This window comes from Perognathus longimembris, chromosome 6 (genome assembly GCF_023159225.1).
Source record: "Perognathus longimembris pacificus isolate PPM17 chromosome 6, ASM2315922v1, whole genome shotgun sequence".
NCBI classification, from domain to species: Eukaryota; Metazoa; Chordata; class Mammalia; order Rodentia; family Heteromyidae; genus Perognathus; species Perognathus longimembris.
Genome location: NC_063166.1, coordinates 57,447,873 through 57,457,733, shown reverse-complemented (window position 1 = coordinate 57,457,733; position 9,861 = coordinate 57,447,873).

Genomic DNA, 9,861 nt, shown 5'->3' with positions numbered 1-9,861 from the left:
TAGAAAGTAATAGGCTCTTCAATCTTGATGCAGCCATAAGTCATTTCTGGTCTGGGTGGCACCAGTTTCTTCCAGACTCTTATCTTTCTCACTTCTACTACATTGTGCAAGTGGAATGTACAGGTGTGTCCCTTTCTGAACAGATACTGAATTACAAGTGATGCCAGTCATTTTGCAAATCCAGGAGGTTATGGAGAAAAAAATAAATAAAACAAAATAGTCTAAGTAAACTCATGTCTGCATCAGGTCCCTGATAATGTAACAAATCTGCAAATAAGAACATAAATTCTGAAGAGCATAATAATACTATAAAAAATGCCCACATTTGTTCCAGAAATGACTGGAGAATCACCAACAGACCATTAGTGGCCTATCAGTGGCTTTACCAAAACCTGAACTTTATTCATTCTTACTCAGCCATCTTGACACAGAGGGTTTGAGAGAGGTGACTATACACACAGACTTAATGGAGACATCAAAAGTTCAAATGACAACTTTAGTTCAAGGACAAAGAAACAGTGTGACAGGTGAGGACAATAAGGTATTCCATGTAAGCTTGTAGGCATGAGGCCTGAAGATGGTTAGAGGTTCTCAGGAAATGAAGGGGGTGAATACAGACAAGAATCCATCATGCATCCTACAATCATTAAGAAGTGAGAGAAGGAGTAGATGGGGAAGGATGGGTCAAAATGGTGAAAGGAGAGCCAATCAAAACATATCGTATTCATAAACTACTTTGTTAAATGGCAACTAATTTGTACAACTATTCAAAGATAATAATAAAAAATTAAATTTAAGAAAGGCCAAGTCAAAAGCCAGTAACATTGCATCACTTAAGTCTCCATAAGACTTAGGAAAACAATAATTAACTAACAGGAATGAGAACAGCAGAACCATGACTGTACCTCACTCAATGTTTACAGCCTTGATGTCTCAGAGCATCTGCCTCCCGGACACTGGAAGGGAAGACAAACACAAGGGTTAATAGTGGTATTGAGGAAGAGATGAGGAGTCCTATTCTTCTTCATATGTCTCCATCCTCAAGACATATGAGAAACTTGCAAACAGATACACAAAAGATTCAGGAGGAACTTGAGAGTGGTTGTCGTTTTTTTTCAGAGTGATTGCAGTAGAACCAGAAAAATACTATTGGATGACTTAGATCATGAGCTTGATTTATTTGTTCCTGTGCTCATGAAGCAAGTTATAAAATACAGGTTTTTCTTCCCTTACTTTATTTTTTTTCTTCCTTCACTTTAATACAATGAACTTCTTGATTTCAACACCTTGGCAAGTTCTCACCTTTCCAGTCTCCTTGTGGCTGCGCCTGAATCTTCTCTTGTGTGAACTCCTTCACAAAGATCACCAGACAAGTTGAAGACAAAATGTTCCTTAAGAGAAGTTGTGTCTGTGGATCCTCAAAAACATCAGTTTCTGCTGAATTGGACAATCAACACAGAAGAGATTGTAGAAAATGAAGTCCTTTAAGAGATGGTATAAGCAGTGTGGGAGGAATCTGTCACTATCAAAACACTTTTCCTTTAAGCATTTCATATTGAAAATTGACTCTACAAATATTGCATTTTATAGCCTTGTTTAATTAGCTTTTATAAATATGACCTGGATGTATGTTTAGATAGACAGACAGATAGATAGATGGTACAATTGATAGGGTCATAGACATATTTCACAAGTCATTGACATGCATACATATAAACACAGGTATACACATATGTATTTTTATTGTTATTGTAAAGGTGATTGTACAGAGGGGTTACAGTTACCTATGTCTAGTAATGAGTATATTTCTTTTTGAACAGTGTCACCTCTTCTCTCGTTTTCTCTCAATTTTTCCCTCTCTACTTCTTCCCCTCTACTTTGTATAACTCAATTTCAACATAGTGAATGTCTAGTGAGTTTCACTGCTGCATTTGTTCCCACTTTGTCCCACCATTTCTGTGCTCCCCCTTCCCCTCCTCCAAATACACAAACTATATACAAGACAAAAGGTACAAAAATCAAAATCAGTGACACATAAAAAAGAAGCAAACTAACATAAAACTTGATTCCATTTCTTGGGGTTCATTTAAAAAAACACTTTATATGATCATATACCCATAGCTATTGAACCTTTGTGATCTTCCCCTAAGAATATCCTCCTTGATCTCACTGTGTGAATGTCTAGAATCCTATGTAATTTATCATGTCCAAGTATATTTTTTGTCTTTTACCATCTAATATGGTAAGTCATAGTGCTTGAACTCAGAGTCTGGGTGCTGTCCCTGAGCTTTTATGCTCAAGGCTTAGTAGTCTACCACTTTGATCCACAGTACCACTTCCTCACACAAACGCTCTATAAGCATCTGAGGAATTTTTCTTATTTTCTCTTTACATTTCCAATATTGTACTTGGTTGATAACCAAGTTCACCTGTCTCAACTATCATACTGATGCTTGTGGTGGTATAAGACAAGGCATATGGAAGTTCTACCCATCCACTTAGGCAAATTAGGCTGGAATGCCATCAGCCAATCTGAGTGTTAGTCTAAGTTTCTGCCTCATGCCACTGGAAGTAAACAGAAAAAAAGGGGTGGTAGAATTTTCTTCACTAAAATTAAAGATCCAAAATGAATTGATATTAGAAAAACAAGTTCATAATTTTTTTACTTTGTGTAACCAAGTTGCTCCTGGACAATATTTAGAAAATGTTATGTTTGGAAAAGAAATGGTGGAAGCCATATAATTTTACCTTTTCAAAAATCAAACATCAAGAAAATATTTTCAGGGCTGGGGATATAGCCTAGTGGCAAGAGTGCCTGCCTCGGATACACGAGGCCCTAGGTTCGATTCCCCAGCACCACATATACAGAAAACGGCCAGAAGCGGCGCTGTGGCTCAAGTGGCGGAGTGCTAGCCTTGAGCGGGAAGAAGCCAGGGACAGTGCTCAGGCCCTGAGTCCAAGGCCCAGGACTGGCAAAAAAAAAAAAAAAAGAAAATATTTTCACAGACTCCCAAAACTGAGAATTTCGCATTTTCTTTGGTTTATTTTAGAAGTGCTTATATTCTGCGCAAAAGGACAAAGTTTCAAAGTGATAGAATGGAGGATGGTGTTTATCACGGTTGGAAAGAGGGGAAATGAAAGTTAATGGGTGTGAAGTTTGGGTTTATGAGGCAGAAAGAGTTCTAGATATTGTTTGTACAACAATGTAAATGTACTTAGTGCTTCCAAATTATACACTCAAAAATTACATAACACTCAAGCTCACAAATGGAACAATCCATTTTTAATGTTAATATTTATTTTCTTATTCCCCAGATAAAAGCAAGGAACACTGTGTCTTCATGGTCCACGATGTTTTATAAAATAATCTTGTGCCATTTGGAAAAATCTATTATACCATGAAATAGAAATAGTAAGAAAACTGGAACAACTGAATCGCCCTCAAAAGTTTCACTCTAGCTTATATGCATAAAAGTTTGGCTCCAGAACCCTGTGTGTCACAGAACCACAGGAGCCAAAAGGCAAATTCTCAAGTAGGGAAAGGAGAAGAAATGAAAACAAGAGATGAAACAAAGGGGTAAGAAGAACTGGCTGACAAGGGTAGCAGGAGAAGAGAGATAGAATACAAGAGAATGGAGGTGGTGATCCAGAATGGGGTCAACATGTTCAGAAAAAAATGTTTGTGTTATTCACAAAATTATTTTGTGTTATTTACAAAATCACTTGGTTGAATTACTCTTCAGCCTCTTCTCACCATTCTTTAGTCAATCTAAAAGCTCTAATGTTATTCTTTTTATCATACCTACATAATGTTCCATTCTAGAGTTCTGAAAGAAGAGTCATTGTACAGCTGATATATATTCAGGTTGCTTTCAGATTTTTTTTCCTGTTTTCTTGTGTGTGTATGTGTGTGTGTGTGTGTGTGTGTGTGTGTTTTCTCACTTTCTACTACCCACAATTCTGTTAAAAGCCTAATATATTTTGTACAGGTAGTAAGGAGTTTGGTGTTGTGAATGGCACTCAAAAGCAATATTGTTTACACAAAGGACACATAAATTTTAATTTTATCGTTATTTTATCTCTTCAACATATTTTATCAGATTTTCAAGAGAACAGAGTGTGTCTTACACTGTCAGCCTCCCACAATGACAAGGGCAGCCCAGGGCCAGAATAAGCATGAATACATTGCTACACTGATGACCTTGGCATTTTGACTGCCAAGATAACCAACCCCATGTCTGTCAAAAATTCTTCTTCTAGAGTTGTCTTCAAGGACACTCATCTCCTGGGTAAAGTTATTTCCCTTGTTGGAAAGAAACAATTTTACTTTAAAAAGAGAGTTTGTTTATCTAAAGCAGTGACAGACAAGGCATGTGAATTCCAACTTCCAAAAACAAACTGGAAAATTGTTGACCGTCTTGTCATCAGAAATTCTTTTCTAAAATAAAAACAAGTGCTTGAAGATGTGAAAATGAGAGTCATCCACTGGAGGTGAAATATAACACCATGCAGCCACTACACAGAGCAGCCCAGTTCCTCAAATATTAAACAGAGAGTTGCCAAACGACCCAACAATTCTATCCTTAGATATTTAACATTGATGATATCAAGAAAAACCAAACAGCCAGCACCGTTTGGCTCCAGTGGCATGAGTACCTCATGCATATAATCACAGATACTTAGCTGGTTTGAAGCCAGGCCTGGCAGATAAATGCAAGAGACTGTGAGCTTTATTTAGCCACCAAAAAGCCCAAAGTGGAGGTGTGTGGTTTAAGTAGCTTGGTTTCAGCTTTAAGCAAAAATGTCATGCAAAAATGCAAGGCCAGTGCTGGACACTAAATAAATAAACAATAACCAAATAGACCCAAACTCTGCATTTCCTACAGCCTGCTCAAAACACAGATCATTCCTGTGAGCCCAAAGTTGTGGGATCGCTCACCATCAGGAAGCAAGTCATTGATTCTGAGGCAGACACCAGCTAACTAACCTAACCCAATTCCATTTTGATACCATCTTCTTACCTCAGGTTCCATGGTGGAGGGTTCATCCCTCAGACTATCTGTCTCCCCAATCTAAACGTATATAGCAAGCCTCCGTTTATGATCCATGATCCTGATATACCAGCTACAAGTCAGGCTTCCTACAAGCTCTTGCCTAAATTTAATTAGTTTTCTCAAGTGGCCACACAACACAAGGAAATGCTTGCTTGTATCCACTTCTTAGTTCCTTCAGAAGGATGTTACAAAGTGTACAGAGATGAAATGCATAGGGCAAGATACCTGGAAAGGGGTAAAAAGCTACATTCCTTTTATGGCATACCACTCTCTTCATGTGTTCAGCTACCCAGAAATTATCGAAGCCCTGTCCTCTGGGATTTTACCTCATTATGTACATGTGATCAAGCATGGACCAACCATGTGTCTAATGCTAACAGGCTGAGTGAGAAAACCCAGCAAGACTGTCTATTCAGTTTCTTCACAGTCTCTCTGTCCAGCATTTCTTCCTTGCCATTAAAGCATAGGATTCCTTATTATAGGGGTCATAGGACCTACTGTCAGGAAATGTAAATCAGAGAATTGTATGGGTGCCTCTTAGACATAAAGATGGAAGATTAGAATGCATTTTAGCTTCTATGACCCACCTTAGGAACAGAAATTTTAATCTTTTTTTGGTTTCCCTCATAGGGAATAATTAGAACAGGTTTAGGCTAGTCACAGCAGAGGATCACAAGAGCCCAATAGCTATGCCCTTATAAACACATAAGATGCTGCTAAATGAAATGAATTCCATGTTATGGAAATGAGTGTTATATCACTATTGTAATTACTTTCAACATGCCATGTGAAACTGTACCTTTTTTGTTTTTGTTGATGATCCTCATGCATCCCCTGCCTGGGGTTATCCCCTTGCTATCACTGTATCTCATCTGAGTACCCTGGATACTGTATATACTGGTATTAGAATTAGGGAAGGAAAAGGGAATATCAAAATCAAGACAAAGGATTAAAAAAAAAGCAAACGACTCCAAAAGCAGTACTTGCAAAACCATTTGGTGTAAACCAACTGAACAACTCATGGGGGGAGAGGGAAAGGGGGAGGCAAGAGGGGGGAAATGAGGAAGGAGGTAACAAATTGTACACGAAATGTACCCACTGCCTTACGTATGAAACTGTAACCCCTCTGTACATCATTTTGACAATAAATAAGTAATTATTCAGAAAAAAGAGAAATTTTGATGTCTGAAATTTTATGTTTGCCTGGGATGAAAATGCACCAAGGAGAAGGTAGGCAGATAGGCGAGGGATTTTGCTTTCTGAGGCCAGAAGCAGTAGAACATTACTGACAATCACCATGATCACTCTGAATCCTTCTAAATCTGCTTTAAGAACCAAGGACAAAGATAATCTTATTATCTGAATAACTTAGGAAATTGCAAGAGTGATTAGAGTTATAAGTCAGAAGCCATAGAGTCATAGAACCCTAAATAGGCATACCATACCATCGTGCCCAAGACAATAAAAGTATATTTCCACATAAAAAATTGACATTATTATGCTGGCCAAGAATAATCCATAAGTCTATCATAAATGGATAAGTAAAATATATGTATATAAAACAAAATATTGTAAATTTGTAGGAAGAGTATAATTCATCCAGAGAAAGATGAAGTACTAAGAAGATGACCCTCAAAAACATTGCATATGAAGGTAGATAAGCCTCAAACACATTATACTAAATGGAAGAGGCCATTTACAAAATACAACTTATAGTATGATTTCATTTCCATGAAATATTCATAGCAAATTAAACTATAAAAAGTATAATATAAAATTATATTATAAATTATATAATATCTAAATTGCATATTTTATACAATATATCAATAATATTATATTTCAAAAAATTAAGAACGTTAAAAAACAGTCCTAGAAATTTTTAAAACATGACAAGAAAATTCTTGATAATTTATCCTTCTGTGTATGACAAACAATGATATAACTGAGATACTAATGGCTTGTGGTCCAATTCTGCAGAGTTTTGGGTTTTTTTAATATGTTCTACACATGTGGTTTCTTTGATTGTCCTCACATATCAGCAAGGCATAAATTAGAAACTAACCAACTTGGAACTGGACTGAAAGGAAATTGCCAGGTTTCCAGAACTTACAAAACAGGTTAAATATATATTTTGTATGTCATCCTCTAAAGTTATATGCATGCGTTCACTTGGAATGGAACAAAATAAAGATAACTATTTGCAAGAGAAAAGGATGTGATTAAATGTGTCCAGATCTTCTGGAAATTTACCACTGTTGTTACAGGGCAAATGACATTCTATTCCAACTCCAAACTCATTCAGTATCTCTTTCAAAGCATCTGTATTCAGAAAAGACTAATTTCACCACAATGGAGAGTAGTGTGTGTGGGGGGGGGGGTGTGTATGTGCGATCAGAGAAAATGATACTCAAATGTGAATATGACATTTGTAGTAACAATTTAATTTTTTATCAAATGAATGTTATCCAGCAACAACAATAAATTACTTTTGCCTGAAACAATATATCACAATATTAATGCAAAGAAAAAGACACAGAAATTAATCCTAAAGGGCGAACAAATGCAGTAGTGGTACTCACCAAACACTGCTATAAATGATAAGAGGGTTTTTTCTCTCTGTGTGTGTGTGTGTGTGTGTGTGTGTGTGTACAGATCACAGTTATTTCTTTTTTCTTTCATTTTTTTCTGTCTCTCTGGTTTATTCCCCACAGCCAGTTTCTGATTATGATATGCTCTGTCTTGTATGTCAGTTAATTAGATTTGAGGAAGGGAAGGCGAATCACAGAAACAGTGGGACAAGGGGTGAATCAATGCAACAACGATACTAACTAGACACTAAGTTGGAAATTAACTCTAAAATTTGGGGAGGAGGATAATTGGGAGGGAAAGTGGGAGAAAACAAGGAGGGGCTAACATTGTTTGAAAAGACATAAAAGAAATATACTCATTACCTTACTTATGTAACTGTAACCCCTCTGTATATATCACCTTTACAATAAATAAAGTTAAATTTTAAAAATCTAAATAAATAAAAAATGAACTAAACAACTTATGGGTGTGGACAGGAGAGAAAAATGGTGAGAGAACAAAAGAAGGAGTAACATTGCCCAAAAAGAAATATACTCTTTACCTGACTTGTGAAAGTGGAACATCACTTTTATAACAACATCAAAAATGAAAATTAAGGGCTGGGAATATGGCCTAACTGTAAAGTGCTCGTCTCATATACATGAAGCCCTGGGTTCGATTCCTCAGCACCATGTATATAGAAAAGCCAGAAGTGGCGCTGTGGCTCAAGTGGCGAGTGCTAGCCTTGAGCAAAAAGAAGCCAGGGACAGTGCCCAGGCCCTGAGTTCAAGCCCCGGGACTGGCAAAAAAACAAAAACCAAACAAGAAATAAAGCCTTAAAAAAATTTTAAATGAAAATTTAAAAAGTCAATTGTAAAGAGTTATATTATGTACTTTTTTTAAAAAAAAATCAATCAAGAAAATCTGAAGTGTCAGCCATCCAGGAGAATGGCCAACGTTGGAAAGAGGAAATGGGAAGGCATACGCACGAAGTACAGGGATTGATAGTAATGTTTCTTCTTTAAACTCAGGGTCTAATTTTTCATTTTGTATTGTGTCTACCAAGCATAAGATTAGCTGATTTTAGCTCTACTCAACACATTTACTCAGTTTGAAAACACATACAAAACAAAATCTGCATCATCTCTGTCGAGTATCATGAATCCTAATTTCAGGATGGGAGAGAAACAAACCAAAAAATCAATAAATCCAAGCCAATCTAAATGCTGGAGTTTGAAACTTAGGGTTTTAGAGGTAAAGCATCATTGACTTGGACTTTAGAATTATATATTTAACCAGATGTCAAGTCTATCTTACAGATAACAACAACTATGTGAACCCTAATAAGATATTGCTGGGGCTGGGGATATGGCCTAGTGGCAAAAGTGCTTGCCTCATATACAGGAAGCCCTGGGTTCAACTCCCCAGCCCCACATATACAGAAAATGGCCAGAAGTGGTGCTGTGGCTCAAGTAGGAGAGTGCTAGCCTTGAGCAAAAAGAAGCCAGGGACAGTGCTCAGGCCCTGAGTCCAAGCCCCAGGACTGGCAAAAAATTAAATTAAATTAAAAAATAAGATACTGCTACATGTTCACCAGACAGGTTAAGATTTTAGTCAGATTGACCACACAAATGATGTGGAATAACTTAATACCTCAATATTAGTACAGTCACTGTACTGCCAGTTGGAAATCTATTCATCAATATCTTCCAGAGTTGAACAGATGCAAAGTTACTTTCTGGTAATTCTAGTTCTAGGCACATATTCAATATAAATACATAGATATGTTTGACAAAAAAGACAGACTAGAAAATTGTTATTAGTGATCATTTTAATACCCTCAAACTAGAAACAACACAGATTTCCACAACAGAATGGATAAATAGTGGCATAGTTAAAAAGTGGAACACCATGTAGCAGGAAAAATGAACAAGTTACTTTTTACTCAAACATCACAATTGGGTGAAAGAAACCAGACATAAAGAACATACACTGGGCTGGGCACAGTGTCTATAATCTGAACTTCTTAGGAGATAGAGATCTAGGGACCATGATTTGAGGACAATTCAGGAAATAAAACAAGTTCATTTGACTCCGAAGAAGAAAATCTGGGAAGGGAACTTCAAAACACATTTGATGGGAATGTTCAACTGCTCTGGAAAGCAGTATGGAGGTTCCTCAAAACAATAAACATAGAACTACTCTAAATTCCACTCCTGGACATTTACCCAACAGG